General features: G+C 39.8%; 1 pseudogene; it reads left to right on the top strand.

Annotated features, from left to right (window-relative positions):
• The first annotated feature begins 603 nt into the window (after window positions 1-603).
• The window catches only part of LOC143668586 (SIN3-HDAC complex-associated factor-like), a 135,211-nt pseudogene continuing 117,961 nt past the window's right edge, over window positions 604-17,853 (top strand).

Below are 17,853 nucleotides of genomic sequence, written 5' to 3' on the forward strand. Positions count from 1 at the left end.
AGGATAATTCTGCAGACTTCCTCTAAATGGTAAGTTGGAGAACCATTTCAAAGCACTTTGCTTTCTGACATTTTCACCAAACCCTGTTTTTAGAACAATGTTTTCCAAATTTCATTTACAACCCATCTTGAGAAATTGTGCCAAATCTTCATTCCATTTGCTCTATATTTTACTTTATAATTTTCTTAAATAGACTCTTTTTTAACCTGACATTTATTTAAAAAGAAAGTTGCATTGGCATTTGTTTTTTCTGAAAGCCAATAAAGTAAAGGAAATTGAAAATCTCCCATAGTTAGCAAGTCCGTATTTTGCACATTTTAAAGAGAGGAAATTTTCCTGAATGTCCAATTTGCCTCCCTATCCTTGACTGTACTTTAAATTCAGTTTTTTCCTTTCTGAAAATAAATCCCACCAATGCGTTGGGTACATGAACTGTGTAGGGTATTGAAACTGAACCTTGGGAATTGCTGGAGACTATCTTTCTAGACAAGGCAGTCGAAGAGGAGGGAGCGAGTGGAGGGGGGCCGGCCTGGCGTGTACTCAGCACCTTGGGAACGTTATTGCACGTGGAACAGCTGCTTTTGGAAAACTATTGCCCAGAAGATGTTTGGTTTTCACAAGCTGAAGATGTACTGAAGTATAGAGGGCTGCTGTATTTGCAGGGCTAAATCTTCCAGTTCTCGATTCACTGACCATAAATGTTAAGAAAAGGACTTCCAGAGCTGTTTCGGGTTGCATGAGACACCTTTAGGAGATATCTGCAATGCCTGGGTTCTGCTTGTGAAAAGATAGAAAAAGCTGTCAGCAGGACAAGAAAGAAAAAAAACTGGAATCATGTGGTAGATGCAAGGGTAAGACCCAGTGTAAAGATTACATTGAAACCAAAGAAAATGAAAACTCTGTCTGGAAACAGGATAAAAAGCAACCAGATCAGTAAACAGCAGAGAGAATTTAAATGTCACAATTCTGATGCTCACAGGACCACCTCAAGTGCCTCTGCAGCCCAGTTTCCCTGTAACTTTGGTCCCTGTAAATTGGTCAGATGGTGGCTCAGATGCTGAGATGGCTTCTGCCTCTAAGAGAGCACCAGTCTTTTCTTTTCTCGATCTCACATATAGAAAAAGACAAAAAACACATGGTGTGATTGTCTATAAAGGCCGTTTTGGGGAAGTCCTCAGGACACACACTTATTCAAGCCTGGCTGCAGCAATAAGAAAACAGCTGCTGGAGGAGCAGGGGCAGAGCTTCTCCCATCTCCACTGAGCAGTGGTGACTGGGGTTTGTGTAGAAAGGGAACAAAAAACAAATTTTTTTTTGAAAGACAACGAAGTGACCCTCCTATTTTTAACCTGGATACTTGCTATTCTGCCAAAAGACAACGTCTAGAATGGTTTTTAAAGGGTTATTCCACCGTCCCACCCCAGTTCCATGAACTCTGAAGCCAGTGTCTAGCTTACTAAAAGAAAAAGAGAAGTGTATGTAATATGCTGAGTATTTCCTAGGAAAGCTGAATGCTGCTGTAAATTGCTTTTTAAATCTTTTTTAAAAGCCCATACTCACGAATGAAATTAGGGGAATTTCATGGTTCAGAGATGGGATTTGCTATATGATAAACCACATGTAGTTTTAGACTTTTCTATATTGAGAAGCAGTGATTGGGGTATTTTTAAAGATGGCTGGCTACACTTGTTTTCTCTCATGATAGTAAATTTGTCATAATTCAATAATATGGACTTTCCCCTAGAGGTATTTGTTAACAATTTTGAAATATTAAAGTCTCACCAAGGTTCTGATTATTCAAACTTGTACTACTGAATATTAAGCAGGACAGACTAAGCTTTCTGATGTAAATACCTTGAAGAAAAAGTAATTACTAAACATACAGAGTGGTAACTTGACTGCATATGTTGCATTCTGTGTCACCTCCATATTAATATCTGATGAAGATTTTAATTTACATGAAACTTCTACAGCAGAATCAAAGCCCCTCTTGAGCAAATCCCATCTCTGACCCCTGAAATTCCCCAAATTTCATTCATGAGAATGGGATTTTAAAAAAAGCCTTCAGAATAAGCAATCCTCCATGAATAGTACCAAAGCATTACCACATGGTAGAGAAAATACACTATTAAAAATGTCTCAAAAATAAAGTGTGCATGTCTTCAAGATAACACAAAACAAAGGTTAGTGTCTCCTGGGGCACATTTCCTAAGGGCTTGCCTAGTGTGTATATAATTGCAAAGAGAATGAGAGAATTTTGAAAGCAGCAAGAGAAAAGCAATCCATCACATACAAGGGAAGCCCAGTAAGACTATGTGTGGATTTCTCAGCAGAAATGATGGAGGTGAGAAGGTAATGGTATGATATTTTTAAGATTCTAAAAGAGAAAAACTGACAACCAAGAATTCTATATCCAGCAAATTGTCCTCTAAAAAATAGGGGGAGATTAAAATATTTTCAGGCAAGCAACCACTGAGATAATTTGTGACCAAGAGACTGGTTCTGAAAGAAATACTTTAGTATTTATTCCAGAGAGAGGTCTGGAGAAGAGCTTAGAAATGAAGACTATCAGTAAAAGTAACAAGAAAAAAAATTAGATATGACATACAAAATCCAAAAGACAAAATGGTAGAAGAAAGTATAACCTTTACAGTAGCAACATTAAATGTTAATAGTTTAAACTCCCCATTCAAAAGACATAGACTGGCAGAATAGATTAAAATACAGGACCCATCTATGTGCTTCTACAGGAGACTCATTTTAGACCCAAGGGCAAAAATAGGTTGAAAGTGAAAGGTTGGGAAAAAATACTTCATGCAAACAACAATCACAAAAGAGCAGGAGTAGCTGTACTAATATCCAACAAATTAGACATCAAATGTAAAACAATTAAAAGAGACAAGGAAGGACACTATGTATTAATAAAAGGTACAATTCAACAAGAAGACATAACAATCATAAATATTTATACACCTAGCCAAAGTGCTTCAAAGTACATGAGGCAATCACTGACAATACTAAAGGCAGAAATAGACACATCTACCATAATAGTTGGAGACTTCAATTCCCTGCTTTCATCAATGGATAGAATATCTAGACAGAGGATCAGTAAAGAAAAAGAGAGTTTGATAATACAATAAATGTACTAGACTTAACAGACGTTTACAGAACATTACACCCCACAAAAGCAGTATACACAGTTTTCTCAAGTGCTCATGGATCATTCTCAAGGATAGATCATATACTGGGTCACAAAGTAAGTCTCAATAAATTTAAAAGGATTGAAATCACACAAAACACTTTCTCAGAGCATAATGGAATGGAGTTGGAAATCAATAACAAGCAGAGGACCAGAAAATTCACAAATATATGGAGTCTAAACAACACACTCTTAGACAACCAGTGGGTCAAGGAAGAAATTACAAGAGAAATCAGTAAATATCTTGAGGCAAATGAAAATGAAAACACAACGTATCAAAATTTATGGGATGCTGCAAAGGCAGTACAAAGAGGGAAATTTATTGCCTTAAATGGCTATATTAAAAAAGAAGAAAGAGTAAAAATTAAGGAATTAACTGTTCACTTGGAAGAACTAGAGAAAGAATAGCAAACTAACCCTAAAGCAAACAAAAGGAAAGAAATAAAGATTAGATCAGAAATAAATGAAATTGAGAACATGAAAATCAACAAAATCGGAAGTTGATTCTCTGAGAAAATCAATACAATTGATGGGGTCCTTAGCTAGGTTGGCAAAAAAAAAAAAAGAGAGAGAAGAAGAAGAAAATAAATAAAATTAGAAGGTGGGCCACGGTGGCTCAATGGCAGAGTTCTTGCCTGCCATGCTGGAGACCCAGGTTCAATTCCTGATGCCTGCCCATGTATAAAAAAAATTAAAAATAAAATGAGAAATGGAAGAGAGACAACCACTGACCCCACAGAAATAAAGGAGGTAATGAGAAGATACTATAAGCAACTGTATGCTAATGAACTAGACAATGTAGATACAATGGACAACTTCCTAGAAAGACATGAACAACTAACATTGACTTGAAAGAAATAGACAACCTTGACAAACCAATCACAAGTAAAGAGATTGAATCAGTCATCAAAAAGCTCCCAAGAAACAAAAGTCCAGGACCAGATGGCTTCACATGTGAATTCTACCAAGCATCCAAGAAAGAATTAGTACCAGTCTTCCTCAAACTCTTCAAAAAAATTGAAGAGGAGGGAAGGCTACCTAACTCATTTGATGAACCCAGTGTCACCCTCATACCAAAGCCAGACAAAGATACTGCAAGAAAAGAAAATTGCAGACCAATCTCTCTAATGAATATAGATACAAAAATCCTTTTAAAAAATACTTGCAAATTGAATCCAGCAGCACATTAAAAGAATTATACACCATGACCAACTGGGATTTATTTCAGGTATGCAAGGATAGTTCAACATAAGAAAATCAATTAATGTAATACGCCATATCAACAAATCAAAGCAGAAAAGCCACAGGATCATCTCGATTGATGCAGAAAAGGCATTTGATGAAATTCAATGTCCTTTCTTGATGAAAACACTTCAAAGGATATGAATAGAAGGGAATTTCCTCAACATGATCAAGAGAATATATGAAAACCCACAGCTAGCATCATTCTCCATGGGGAAAGACTGAAAGCTTTCCCTCTAAGTTCAGAAATAAGACAAGGTTGCCCACTCTCACCATTTTTATTCAACATTATGCTGTAAGTTCTAGCCAGAGCAATTAGACAAGGAAAAAAAATAAAAGGCATCCGAATTGGAAATGAAATGATACTATATGTCAAAAATCCCAGGAAATCTACAGTGAAGCTACTAGAGCTAATAAATGAGTACAACAGAGTAGCGAGGTACAAGCTCAACACCCCAAAATTAGTAGCTTTTCTATACACTAGTAATGAGCAATATGAGGAGGAAATCAAGAAAAAAAATTCCATTTACAATAGCAGCCAAAAGAATAAAATATTTGGGAATAAATTTAACTCAGGATACAAAAGACCTATACACAGAAAACTACAAGAAATTGCTAAAAGAAATCATGGCGCCCTAAATAAGTGGAAGGGGATACCATGTTCATGGATTGGCAGATTAAATATAGTCAAGATCTCAATTCTACCCCAACTTATTTATAGATTCAATGCAATACCAATTAAAACCCCCAAAACTTATTTTGCAGAAATAGAAAAACCAATAACCAAATTTATTTGGAAGGGAAGTTTGCCCTGTATAGCTAAGAATATCTTGAGTAAGAAAAATGAAGTGGAGATCTCACACTACCTGACTTTAAAGCATATTATGATACTACAGTGGTCATAACATCATGGACCTGGCATAAAGATAGATACACTGACCAACAAAATAAAATAGAGTGTTCAGATAATTGTCTATGGATAATTGATCTTTGATAAGGTAGTCAAGCCAACCCACCTCAGACAGAGTATACTCTTCAATAAATGGTGCTTGCAGAACTGGATATCCATTTGCAAAAGAATGAAAGAAACTCCAAATCTCACACTCTATACAAAAATTAACTCAAAATGGATCAAAGACATAACATTAGAGTGAAGACCATAAAATTTTTAGAAGAAACTGTAGGGAATTATCTCATAAACTTTGTAATAGGAGGAAGTTTCCTAGACCTTACACCCAAAGCATGAGCACTGAAGAAAGAAATAGATAAATGGAAAAAAAACTAAACATTTTTGCATATCAAAGAAGCTTGTCAAAAAAGTAAAAAGGCAGCCTACGCAATGGGAGGCAATATTTGGAAAACACATATCAGATAAGAGTTTAGTATCCAGAATATATAAAGAGATTCTTCAACTCAAGAACAAAAAGACAAATAGCCCAATTTAAAAATGGCAAAAGACAGGAACAGACACTTAGAAGAGGAAATACAAATGGCTAAAAGGCACATTAAAAGATGTTCAACTTCATTGGCTATTAGGGAAATGCAAATCAAAACCACAATGAGACATCATCTACTAGAATGGCCATTATCAAAAAAGCAGAAAATGACAAGTGCTGGAGAAGATGTGGAGAAAGAGACACACTTATTCACTGTTGGTGGGAATGTCAAATGGTACAACCACTCTGGAAGGAATTTGTCAGTTCCTGAAGAAGCTAAGTATAGAATTGCAGTATGATCCAGCAATCTCATTACTATGTATGCTTTAAGAGGACCTGAGGGCAAGAACACAAATAGACATTTGCATGCTGAGGTTTATAGCAGCACAATTTATGATTGCTAAGAGATGGAAACAGCCCAAATGTCCACCAATGGATGAGTGGTTAAACAAGCTGTGGTATATATATATATATATATATATATATATATATATATATATATATATATATATATATATACAATGGAATATTACACAGCTGTATAACAGAATAAAGTCGTGAAGCCTGTAACAACATGGATGAACCTTGAGGACATTATACTCAGTGCAATTAGTCAGAAACAAAAGGACAAATGCTATATGGTCTCACTAATATGAACTAACATTGGTGAATGAACCTGGAGAATTGAAGTTAAGAACCCAGATTATCAGGAGATAGAAATAGGGTAGAGATTGGGCAATTAATTGGTTTTGAAGGAATACAGATTGTGCAACAGGACTGACTATAAAAACTCAAAAATGGATAGCACAATACTACCTGACTGTAGCACAATAATATAAGTACTTAATGAAGCTGAATGTGAGTATGATAGAGGGAGAAGGGCTGGGGTACATATGAACCAGAAAGAAAGATAGAGGATAAAGACAGAGATGGTATAATTTAGGAATTGCTAGAGTAGACAATGATGGTGATTAAATGCACAAATTAAAAAAAAATGTTTTTGCATGAGAGAGAACAAATGAATGTCAATAATGCAGGGTGTTGAAAGTAGATGATATATGAGAAAAGGACACTCAATGCAAGCTAGGGTCTATAGTCAACAGTAACATTGTAATATGCTTGCACTGAATGTAACAAAGGCATTATACCAAAACTAAATGTCAAGAGGAAGGGGGCATGGGGAAGGGGTATGGATTATTTGTGGAAGAAAAGGAAATGTAAGAGTATGGTGGTGAAGGCATGTCTATACACTTAGGTTGGATTGTATGATGTGTGAATGAAACTGCTTAAAAATGAACAGTGAGGGCAGTGCGGCAGTGGCTCAGTGGAAAATTCTCACCTGTCATGCCAGAGACCCATGTTCGATTTCTGGAGCCTGCCCATGTCAAAAAAAAAAAAATGAACAGAGAGAAATAAGTGCTAGAGAAAATGTGGAGAAAGAGAGGTACCCATTCGCTGTCGGTAGGGAAGCTGAGAGGTGCAGCCCCTTGGAGGCAGTGTGGTGGTTCCACAGGAGGCTAGGAACCCATTGCTTAGTATATACCTGGAGAAACTGAGTGTAGGGACATGAATGGACATTTGCACACTGGTGTCTATGGTGCAGTGCTCCCAATCCACAATGAATGGAGGTGACCTAAAGGTACAATGACTGAGGAATGGAAGGGGGAACAATACATGCAATGGACTGCTGACCGGCCACAAGAAGGAATGAAGTTGTGAAGCATGCAACTAGGTGAATGAACCTTGGGGACTGTATGTTCAATGAAATGTCAGAAACAAAAAGACAAATATGATCATGCCTCACTTATATGGATTGTCTATGACATAAAAACTCGGCAAACTGAAGTCTAGAGCATGGGTTAGCAGGTTGGGGCCTGTTGTAGAGGATCCTAGAGTGTAGGCTCTTATAGCAGTCACATATATTCATGAGCTGTAACTGCCATTTCTAAATTCTGAGATCTGAGCTGTTTGTTTATAACCTGGTCATTCCCAGAAACCTCAGGTATTTATGTGACATCTGTGACTCAGAATTAGACTCTGAAGCTGTGAAAGTCAGCAGTACCCCATACAGGAACTGCTTAAAAAGTTGAAAAAAGGATCTAACTTCGAGTAGAGATATGAATGAAACTGATCTGGACAGGACTAAGATAAATCAAAATACAGGATAAAAGTTGAAATCTTTCATATTTTAAAACTTCAACTTCTCTGTGAGACGAAAGGGAGAGATGTCTATTTGGTGCAAAATTATATTTTGGGTAGTGCATTTCCTAATTTAATTGTACGGTCAATTTAGTTGAATACCATAAGTACATGGTATCTTCAAGAGGGTGTGAGACTGTGTTGGTTTGTCCAGGTTTGTATGATGACCCCAATATATTCCAGAATAATTTGGGCAGTAAATAAAAAAAGAATTTGCAAGGTTCCCTTGGGGCACTGGGGAGAAAGGAGGAAGTGTTCAACTTCCCCATTTGGAGAATTTCTGATATTCTTGAAAGCAGTGAAGACAACCAAGTCAGTAGGCTGAGCCCTTGATCTGTGGGACTTATTCCTGCAAAGGATAGGCTAGGCCTACTTAAAATTGGACTAACAGTCACTCTCAGAGAACCTCTTTTGTTGCTCAGTGCGGCTTCTCTCTCTAAGCCAACACAGCACGTGAGCTCACTGCCCTCCCTACCCACCACCCCCACGTGGGGCGTGACTCCCCAGGGTGTGAATTTCCCTGGCAATGTGGAACAGAAATCCTGGAGTAAGCTGAGACCTGGCATCAAGGGATTGAGAGAGCCTTCTTGACCAAAAGGAGGAAAAGGGAAATGAGACAAAATAAAGTTTCAGTGGCTGAGAGATTTCAAACAGAGTTGAGAGGTTATTCTGGAGGTTATTCTTATGCATTACACACAGATTGCTTTTTGGATTATGGTGTATTGGAGTGGCTGGAGGGAATTACCTCAAACTGTTGGACTGTGTTCCAGTAGCCTCAATTCTTGAAAATGACTGTATAATGATATGGTTTTGGCAATGTGGCTGTGTGATTGTGAAAACCTTGTGTCTGATGCTCCTTTTATCTAATGTATGGACAGATGAGTAAAAAATATGGATGGAGAATGAACAAATAATGGGGGGGGGGACAAAGATTAAAACAAATAGAATGTTATTAAAACAAAAATAATTCTAAAACAATAGAATTAAAAACAAAGATGGAAATACTTGTCAATGAGAGGAAGGAGTAAGAGGTATGGCATGTATGAGTTTTTTCTTTTTATTTCTTTTTCTGGAGTGATACAAATGCTCTGAAAAATGATCATGGGGATGAATATACAACTATGTGATGATATTGTGAGCCACTGATTGTAAACCATGAATGATATATTTGTATGTTAAGATTGATCAATAAAAATATTTTCTAAAAATTAAACCTTATTCTTGTCTCTCACTATCTCCTTTAAAATTTCTTTGGTGAGGAATGATTCCCCTGTTTCTTGAAGAAACTCAGCAGGTCCCATGGCTTTTTTGCTCACTCAGATTATAAGCCATCCTAAATTCTCCGATCAGCAAAGAGAATGTGTTCAGTTAAAGATAATAATCAACTCTTTGACTTTCGACTAAAAACCAGACTTCTCTTCCTTTTCCTTCTCCCTGAAGGCCTGTGGTTGGAGGTGTTTGCCTCAAGGTAAGAGGAATGTGGTCAGTTCTGCTCCCTGTCCCTGCTCCCCTCCTCCCCAACTCCTAGCCACTCCCGTAGTCTCCAAGCCAGTGATAGAGGTGCTAGAGACAGCATGGCGGTGGAGTGGTTCTTTTTTGGTAGTGGCTTTGGGCTCTCTGGTACAGGCTGTGATTGACACTCATCCTTTCCAGGAGTCCCATCCATGGGGACCTCCCCTCTACAACCACTCTGACAGCCTCTCCCTAGGGGCCCTGCAGCAGGAGTCCCTTCCCTCTGGGATAATCCTCTTGTGCATTATTTGAGATGGTTTCAGTGTACATGTCCTCTCATATGTTGTCCACATCTGGTCCTTGGGAAGCAGTCAGGTGTCTTTTATTCTAAGAAGTCAGATGTGCAACTAATTCCCAACACAGCATCACACTCCAGATCTGGTACCAAAGCCAGCCATCAGCCTTCTCTTGCCCTATATTCTTTCCCAGGGCACAGGCCCACGTCTTCTGGTCTAGAAACTCCAGCAGCTGTTACCAGGCTTGCCAGCTCCTCCTTAAGATCGAGATGATAGAGGGGGCAGGGAGGACAGTGCACCCACAGCGCTCTCAAAGGAAAAGTTCCTTACAAAATCTTCCTTTTCTTTTCCTCCTCACTCTAACCCCTTTTTGGCCCGAATCTGGCCAGAATTTCTTGTCCTAGAATTTAGAGCCATTTCTTAAATTACTTTTTTCTTTTAGTAGTTAGCTGCAAGTGATAATTCACTGCCTCACTTCGGAATTTCATGTCCATATTTTTCTCAGCCAAGACTTTAATGGTGGGCCACCATGAGTGGTGCTGGCCCAACAAGCAAGACTTTCCCTGAGCATGGATAAATGAGAGCTAGTACGAATGTTGTACATGGTCCAATAGTCCATTTTTTAGAAGAGTGAAATACTAAAAATCAAACTTTCATGTTAACTCTCAGCACAGGAAAACAGCTAGCTATTTTGTCCCTCCCAATTTACTTTTGTGGAATTTGAGAGCTGTTATGAAATCTTCCCCTGGCCTATTATTTTAGAAGCTAAATGTTCCCAATTCTTATAAAAGGTGTATATGACAGTTTCTTCTCCATTCCTGTCTCAAAACTAGGCAGAATCATTCTCTTCCCAGCCCCAAGGGTTATAGCTAGCCCCTTAGACCTCCAAGAGAAACTGTACATACAAGGAAATTTGCATTTAGGTTCTACCTCCACTCACCCTCATACTTTCCACCTTTTCTCACAAAGAGTAAGTGCTCCTCTCCTTACATTTTCCCCTAATAAGAATATCTTAGTGCTCTTTCACATCATTTAAGAACTTCCTCATCCTTTTCTATAGCTGCTTTGTAATCCACTGGGCGGATGTACCATTGTTTATTTGACCAGGCTGTTGTGCTTGACTATCCAGGTGTTTTCCAATCTCTAATACATGCAATGCTGCGATGAATACCCTCAGATACACAACATTTAGCACAAGTGAGGAAATATCTGCAGGAAAAAAGTTCTAGAAATGGAATTGCTAGTCAAAGCACATAAGTAACTATAATTTTGAAAGATAGTGTCAAATTGCTTTCTGGAGGAGCCCCCAACTGGGAGATACTGATTTACACTCTTACCAGCAATACAGGGCTGAGTTCCTGTTTCCCCATACTCGCCTCCATTCAGCATTACCCACTGATTATCACTTTTGATAATCTGATTGGTAAAAAATTGTATCTCAGTTGAGTGACAATGAGTAGATAGATGTTCATACATTCCAGGCTCATTTATATGTACTTATTTTGTGAACTGTCTTGCACATGGCACTTGCATGACTACCTGAGCCCTTCTGAAAATGGTAGGAGCATTACTTTGAGGGCTGCATGGGTTACTGGTAGGAGATCCTGTCCCCGAGAAGGGGCAGGCTCTGACACACTGACATTTCAGAAGCCCTTGCAGCAAGCGGCGTGGACCATTCGCCAGAATGTGATGCCAACTTGGACAATGATGAACTTCAGCCAGATGCAAGAAATAGTTCTAAGGTCATGACAACCATGCAGACAAATTCCTGGATGGATAATGATTCCACGGAGAATTATTAGCAGGTATTGGCCCCAGCAATTAAGGAATCACAAGAAGCAAAAGTCTTGAAAATGCCTGATATCTGCACACCCCTACCCCATGGTAAGACTTCATAAATCTATCAGCACTAAAGAAATGTGGTCTTATAGTGTATAAATCAGGGTTCTGTAGAGAAACAGACCCAACAGGAGAGATCTATAAATATGAGACTTATAAAGGTATCTCACGTAACAGTGGGAAATGGGAGTCTCCAAAATCCGTACGGCTGCCTCTGAAGCTGGTGGCTCTGGGTGAACTCTACAGGAGAGGCTCGCTGGCTGAAGAAGCGGTGAAAAAGTCTTCTTCCTTCAAAGCCTTCAACAGATTGGATTATCTCATTGTTGATAATGATAATTATAGGCCTTAGCTGATTGCCAATGTAATCAGCCACAGATGCAAACAACTGACTGATAACTTAATACCCCAGCCTTCCAGTTTATCAACCAGCCACAAATATCCTAGCTGCCATGGTCAGGCCAGTGCTTGTCTGACCAGACAACTGGGCATAATTACTTGGCCAAGCTGACACCAGAACTTGATCATTACATGTAGTTACTGAATCTAGGGAACCTAGGGAAAATATCAAGTATTTTGCACCTTTATAACTGTAAATATAATTTGTCCAAAGAATCAGTTTCAACCATTGGTGGTGGAGCTGTTGCCAACCATTTTAAAAATCACGTACAACAGCCAGCTATAAAACAAAACAAGCATTCCAGAAGGGTTTTGCTGATTGGTGTGGGGGCATGGGGGGTGTGCTATGATGGGAGAGGATTTTACTTTAAGAGGCATTTGCTTACAAATTGAGCCTAGAAAAGTCACTGGCTGGAGAGTTTAAGCAGCTAAGCTATTTATTTAAACTTAAAAAAAAAAGTATTTAAAAGGCGGCTTTTATTTTTGGGGTTTACTCAAGAAGAATACAAAACTGACAGGGCTTTGAAATTTGACATTTAGAAAGATTTCTTTCGAAGTAGTTTTTGGCTCCTTTCACTGATCTTTGGGCAAGCAGACTCTTGAATAACCTAAAGCCCTTCAGTTGATGGGATTTTGAGCGCCAGGCACAGATGGACATTGAAAACTTCAGCCGGCGTCACCCATTGCAGACGTGGCTGCTTCTCCGCTTTGCCAGTCTCGGGCCAGCATGCTTTGATAAGCACTTTGCCATGTACCGTGTGGCTGACAGGAGGGCAGCACCTGAAAATGTTCGGGGTTTGAATCCAGAAGGGAGGGAAGAGTCTGCCAGCCATGTGCATCTAGTTAAGACTAAGCATGAGCACAAAACAATATTAACTTTCGAGATGAGATGAAAGCCCATGTGTGCTAGCTTTCACACACGAGGGGAGACCCCGCCAACCTCCGCCCCCTCAGCACTGCTTTTAGATGGAAATGATTTTGTTGAATACTAACACAAAAGGAAGATGAATGAAGTGCAGAGCCCTAGCGAAGAGCAATTACATTGCAAGTAGGTTGCATGAAAATGTAGTCTCAAGTGTATGATATCTTGCGAATATTAATTAAGGAAATTATTCTCAGAGCAGCTAGTATTTAAAACAAGATCTAATCTTCTCCGCTGAGTGGGCCTGCCATCCTCTCTCGACATGTTGCACTTCAAAGGGCTTCCGAGTTGGGGCAAATGAGATTATTATTACTTCAATCTAGAGAGGAAACCTATTCTAATCGATCTGAGGGTAAATTCTGGAATTACGCATCGCAGTTGATACATAAAAGAAAAACTATTCCACACCCATACACGTCTGCTTGCTAAAATAATGTTTCTTACCCTTTCTTATCTATTCTGCTCCATCCCCAGAAAAAAAAATTACACACTTCAAATGCAGAACTGGAGAAGGTTAGGGGAGAGCTGAAGGTTTAATTTTATTGAATTGTTCTCTATGGACTTGGGGTCATTAGAAATAATAGTATTACTATCAATAGTATTCTAATAGCTAACACTCATATAGGTTTATGTGTCAGGTACCAAGCGTTTTTCTTATGTTAGTTCATTTAACCCTGATGAGAACCCTGCGAGGTTTTGCATGGATAAACAGACATGGAGGGGTGAAGTCACCAGCCTATGCTCTCACAAGAACTCAGATGTGGGGTCGGAACCCCAGTACCAGTGTCAGATGCTCAGCTGCCATGTTGTATAGCCCCTATGGTTAGATCTGGCACACGAAAAAGGCAATATATGTCTATTCCCATCGGTATAATGGTTTGACAACGTGAACAACTCAGGGTAGGTGGCTAAAGGCAAGATATTAAAACAAACACATAACGAACCAACAGCAAACCTTATGAGACTGGACCAGTAAAATCTAACCATATTCTCAGATTCTTAAGGATGTCCATACGATTTAGCAGATGTGCATTGAAAAAAAAAAAGTGTGGGAGAAGATAACCAATTACCTAATGTTAAAAATCTAGCTGTTGGTGAAATCAAGTGCTGATGCCCTCAGCTCTTTTATTCAACTGTAAACAGATGCTGGGTATGGATGCGCATTGAAGGTTCCAGATGCCGAATGGATACCGTTACAGTCGTAGGGGAAATGCAGATGGTGAATCGAGACAGAAAGCCTGCAGATGTGGGCTGGGCATGGATAAAGGAGCGCATAGCCAGGCGGGGCTGCCCAGAAGGTCTTTAGGCTGCCTGGATCCTTGGCTCCCACATGTCATGGTGAATGTCAGAGGTGAGTATATTCTAACCACTCTTGGATCCACCTGTGGTCCAGAAAAGTCAAGACTGCACCAGGAAGAGAAAGGTGGATGCCGTCTGCCAGCAACAAGCTTGGGCACCTGCCACTTGCCCCTGCACGCAAGCCCAAGAGATTGTTCCCAGTTTCCCCCGTGTCCTGTGCAGGATCTCACCTCCATGCCTTTGTTCATATGCTGTTCCCTCTGTGTTGAATGCCCTTCCCCCCAGTCCTCCCGCCGGTAACCCCCTACACATGAAACTGGGATAGCTCCTTCCTTTTCTGTTCCACTAGTCTTTACCACTTAGCATTTATTATTTATTACTTCTATTTCTATGTCTCTCTCCTCTACTTAACGAGATAATTTGAAAATAAGAAACGTGCCCTTTGCATTTTCATGTTTGCTGGCTCCTGACACAGAGTCAGGTACATTGCATGTACTCAGCCAATAATTGTAGGATGAATGTTTGTCTCAGAGGAATCTGGCAGCCCAAAGATATGCTTTGCTTCGTCTGCGTGCCATTTAAAATATAATAATAAACGTGTTGCCAAGATTTGCGATTTCGGAGATTTCACAGAAAAAAAGTTGGATTTTTGGCTCCTCTTAGAGAGTCAGAAGATCTGGCCCTCACTGGCCTTGAATTCCCACATACAACAATCAGTTGGATTTCCCCATCCCATTGGGCAAAATATTCACTTTTCAGTTTCTTTCAGTATTTTACTCTTCCCTTGGAATTTTTGTCTTATACCATTCTCTCTTTACTCAATTATGAAACCCACTTCACCCTTGTTAACCATATGATTTTGCAGCCCCTGGTCCCCTTAGACCCAGTCAAGAGGTCCCACCTCCACCTTTGATTTTGATTGTGATTCCCAGGATATGAATGAGACGCTGATTTCCCATCATCTTGTTTTGGTCACACCCATGTGTCACTCCCCACAGCCTACTCCTAAAGGGCCAAAGAATTAGGAGAAGGATGCTTCATTTAGTTCATGGGATCGGAGCTGAAGGAAAGATCTGCCTTCTTCTGGCATATCAGCCCTTGGCACTGGTGAAAGGCAGGATACCGGCTTGGGTGGACAAACAAGCCAGCTGGGAATGGCAGTTCCTCTATTTCAGCCAGCAAAAAGCCTTTTCAAAGCCTACTTTGCATAAGACAGTTCCGCTGACCACATTAGAGTCACAGGGGGAGAGTTACCTCTGGAACTTCCTTTCAGCAACAGTAGCACCCTGTTCAAGGGAACCAGAAATGGAATATGATCATTTCAATATATGCTGCCATGAGGCTTCAGACGACCGTACTGGCATGTGCTTTCAACATTGAAAAAATAAATGAAAGCTCTCTGTAAATAATAGGAGCACTGTGTCCTGGAACCCAAAGAATAATAATCCCAGGCCATCACTCATCCAAGCTGAAAACAGTTCCTTCCTTTCTCTTTACTGTGCCTGGGATGACGTGACGCAGACCATCAGCCCAGCAGTGACATGAAACCCAGTACAAAGAAGTGACTGCTCCTATCACTGCAGACATACTGAATAAGACAGGGGACTTTTCCTTCACTAAGGGTAAGAATCCCTTCCGGAGTGTTAGTGTGAAGCACAGATCTGGAAGAAAGGTTATGCTTCATGAGTCCCTGATACCTGGACTCAAGTGGTCCTTCAAATCCTGATCTAGCGGATTCACATGTAAAAGACTATGAACCATTTATTGAGACCTTAGGAATCCAAAAGCCTGCTAAGTCTTCTCCACACCTGGACTCACAACAAACCAAAAAGGTAGGCACCATCCTTATGCCCATTTACAGATGGGGATGCTGCCACTAAGCAGGTTGGACAAGGTCACCAAGCTCATGAGTAGCAGGTAACAAACTGAACCCATGTCTGTCTGTCTGTCTGACTCCAAAGCCCTAACTCTTAACTCTAACTCTGTGTTGCTTCTCCATTCATCATTTATTTCACAAGTATTTATTGAGCACCTACTATGAGCCACAGGCCCTGTTCTAGGTGCTCGGGTTGGGATACAACATTGAAGAAAGAATTCCTGCCTTCAAAGACATTACGCTCTACTGAGTGCAGCTTTGAGGAGTCTGCATCCCATGGTTACGAAGCGTGCTCCTAGGTGGGCCTTATTTCAAAAGTTCCCAGAGCAAATATGTGAATTCTAGGAGAGGTTTGAGCTTAGTTACTGAATGTGTATTTTTAAACTAAATTCAAGGGGCTACACAAGTTCCTGCTGAACTTGAAAACGAGGATGGTTATGTTCTACCAGTTTCCCCTGGAGGGCAAAAAATCCCCCAATTTTAATTCTCTTCTGAACTCAGCCACATGTTGAGATAAGGAGGGTGGGGTTATAAATCAACTCAGCTCCCTTGGGAGAAAAAATTACAGTAATAAGCTTTTAAAATGATGATAATAATAAGCTATATGATTTCAAAGTGGCTTGCCCCCTCCCTCTTTTTTTTTTTGACAACTGAAATTGATTTTGAAAGGAAAGGCTGTGGAGATTTTAGTAGAATACAATCCAGACGTTCTAAATCTAAACCCTCACCAAAGCGACTACAGATCTGGAGTCGCCTGGGCTCCTGTTGGTAATGCCTTACGCTGTGCTCAGCCGCCATGCTGTCCACCACATGTCACTCAACAGGCCGCAGTGCTCAGAGATGAAGGAAATAAAGATGGAACAATATTAAGACTGAAATCAATACAGCTTTCTTTTATATTGCCCAATAGTCTCAATAACTTCAAAGAAGCAGATATGAATATAATGAATAAGCAGAACAAGCACCAAGTGGAAAATAAATCTGGACCTGGTTTTATGAGCACTGCTGGAATGATGGATTTAGAATCGCAGACGTTTGTGGACATATCCAACTGCTTGCTTATTTCCAAATGGGATAGGATTTTGGAGCAATTGGAGTTGCATCAAGCTGGGTGCCCTTTAGGAAAAATATGTTTGCGGAACTACTTGGTACACAATTTAAGAGAGCCCCTTGTATTTTGACGCACTGAGCCGAGTCAGAGTTTCTGTTTGAATGGGTATTAGAAGGAATCCTCCAACCAGCTCTCTGTTTGGGTGCTTTAAAATATGTATATTCTTAGAAAACTGACCAAACTGAATAATAACAATGCTCAGAGGAAAGTCATCCTTCTATTTGGAAAAGAAATAAGAGCTCTCACTAGGAAACGGACTCAAAAGCTATGAGAAAACATGGCCTTGGCTGTGGTCCTAACTCTGGTTCTAACTGTGTGGTCTTCCTTATGGAATTCCCTCAAACACTCTGAACCTTGGTTTCCTCATCAATAATAGTAGTAGCAAGAATACTTCAACTCTATTTATTGAGTGTCCACTATATATTAGACCCTGTGCTAAGGGTGTTCATACACTTAACTCCCTTAACTCTCACAGCAGCCTTATGAGGTAATTCTATAATTCCTTCTGTTTGCAGATGAAGAAACTGATGGTCAGAGAGGAATAATGACTTTTAACTCTATGAAGGCTGGTATTTTAAGTGCATCA

The sequence above is a fragment of the Tamandua tetradactyla genome, chromosome 24 (assembly GCF_023851605.1).
Source record: "Tamandua tetradactyla isolate mTamTet1 chromosome 24, mTamTet1.pri, whole genome shotgun sequence".
In the NCBI taxonomy this organism is placed as follows: Eukaryota; Metazoa; Chordata; class Mammalia; order Pilosa; family Myrmecophagidae; genus Tamandua; species Tamandua tetradactyla.